This window comes from Camellia sinensis, chromosome 8, assembly GCF_055761805.1.
Source record: "Camellia sinensis isolate YWXY chromosome 8, ASM5576180v1, whole genome shotgun sequence".
NCBI lineage: Eukaryota > Viridiplantae > Streptophyta > Magnoliopsida > Ericales > Theaceae > Camellia > Camellia sinensis.
Window position 1 is genome coordinate 50,881,751 of NC_138968.1, and position 2,531 is coordinate 50,884,281.

The following is a 2,531-nucleotide window of genomic DNA, read 5'->3' on the forward strand; positions in this document are numbered from 1 at the left end:
TTGAGATTGACATTGACCTTCACCTTCACCTCCAAGCACCTTAGTACCCTATATTCATAAAAGTTAATGAATGTCTCAAATGTATGACATGATTACAATAAAATATGAGTTGAATAGAAAGTAATGAATACCAATTTACCTTTGATTTGTTATGTTTTCTTTTGCTTGCCTTCAACCGATTCACTATTTGATCTACTTTTGCCACCTTTCTTTTAGTAACTGGACGACCTTTTCGCCGAGCAACCAAAGGACTAAGCAACTTGGTATGATTGATTGCCTTTCTATTAATGCTGCCAATCGGGGAAGATGGTACATTACTAGTAATGGGTGGTACATTACTAGTCGAAGGTGCTACATTACTCCCACCACCTTCATCATCTTTCATCACTTTTTCCTTGATTTCATCCAACCCACAGTCGATAAGTTTTATTTTCCCTTCACAGTTCCCAGCAAATTGTACAATGCCAACCAATTTTCTGTTCATCTTCTCATACATGTTTGCATTGAAATCATCCCCAAAGCCAGTGTATGTGGTTTTATGCATGTGTACCCTCTATCCAAATTTTTTCGCCATCGTGGTAGAATGTATTTATTTGGGACCTCATTTATGCATCTTGCAATGAGCACAATGAGTGAGTGAGCACACATGATGCCCCTAAATTCAAACAACCGGCACATACATTGCACATCAAATTCGGTGGAATTATAATAGACAACAAAGTCCACATGCTTCATCTTCCCAAAAACTACCATAGCTTCCTTTACAAAACATGTACAAATTGAACCCTCTTCTTTGACAAGAAACGGCTGACAATAAACTAGTCTCTTCATCTTTGCTTGAACTTCTTTGAATTTTGCATTGGTGTAGGCATCTTGAAATTGCTTCTCAAAACCATACACAGTTAGGTAATCAAAGACTTTGTGCCGAGACTTGAAGTCAGCTTTCTTCTCTTTCTCAACCTTACTTCTCAAGGAATTGTCATATTGTTCAACAAATTATTTTAATGTAGTCTTTGGATTGACATATCCATCAAAAAAGACATTCATACTCTCACTTTGTTGTGCCGTTGACATGCCAGCCCAAAAAATATCTTTGACATAAACAAGAACCCATCGATGTCGCTCATCATATAACACACCCAACCATTGATTCTCATAAAGATTGAATTTTGCAATCATGTCTTTCCATTTCATCTCGAATTCATCTTTTGTGAATGTGTCATACACTGCATTTTGCAAGTCCATCTTCATGGATTCATATTGGGAATACCCTTTCAATTTCTCCGAAATTTTCTTCATGATATGCCATAAACACCATCGATGTCGAGTATTGGGGAAGACTTTTTCTATCGCATTTTGCATAGCTTTGCACTGATAAGTTATTATAACTTTTGGGGGATGATCTGACATGCAATTTAACCATGATTTGAATAGCCAAACAAATGTATCAGTGTCTTCACTAGATAACAGGCCACGACCAAGCAAAATCAACTGTCCATGGTGGTTAACTCCTACAAACGGAGCAAATGACATATCATATTTATTAGTGAGGTAAGTTGTGTCAAATGAAACAACATCTCCAAATTCTTTGAAAGCCGCCCGACTCATTGCGTCCACCCAAAACAAGTTTCTTATGCGAAAGTCAGTATCAACATCAATCATATAATAGAAACTCGAATTTTGTGCATGCATCCTCAAAAAATATTTTTGAAGTGCATCGGAATCTCCTTCTCCAAGCCTCAATTTTCTAGCTCTGTCAATATAATTTCGTGCATCTCGCTCATCAAATGTTAATGACGCATAACCCCCAGCTTCAACAACCATTGAGTGATAACTTCTAGACACCCCAATCCCTGCTTGATCATTAATTTCTAATCTTCTCTTCACAGGAGTAAGAATTTTCTTATTCATTGCAAAATGACGTGAGTCGGTGGGAATCAAGTCATGGTTATGGTCAAGGTTAACTATGGTTAACATAAATCTCCCATCCTTTTGTAAGGTTGCCTGTACCCTTGCTTTGCAATCAATTTTTGTAGACAAAGATGGCTTTAGAGGATTTACTTCTGATTTTTTGATTCTCTTTCCCGATCGAGAACATTCAATCCCAAAATATCTTAATTCCCCATCATCGCCACAAACTTGAGTTTTATAAGCTATGGAAAATCAAACATGTTTAGCATATTTGGCATAAAATGAATACACTTCTTACTTTGAGCTAAAACACATACCCCTCTTCGGTTTCTCAACTTCTTCACTCTCATTTAATAAAGGATTCTCAGCACTGTTCGAACCAATCTCCATTCTTGCTCATTCAAAAATACCATATGAAATCAAATGATTTAATAGATTAATAGAATAATAGAACCAAGCTATTCTGTTATTACTCTGTTATACTTACACATATACACACAGATTAACAATGCAAGCTCTTGAACAAATTATAACATATTACCCTTTCAACAGACTATAACATATTACCCTTTCAAAAATTAACAGAGCTTCAAATTGTAACAATTTCTAATCTGTAAGAA

General features: G+C 36.0%; 1 pseudogene; it reads right to left on the reverse strand.

Moving 5' to 3' along the window:
* Positions 1 to 996: 996 nt before the first annotated feature.
* On the reverse strand, positions 997 to 2,301 carry LOC145797751 (protein FAR-RED IMPAIRED RESPONSE 1 pseudogene; annotated as a pseudogene).
* Between the last annotated feature and the right edge of the window lie 230 nt (positions 2,302 to 2,531).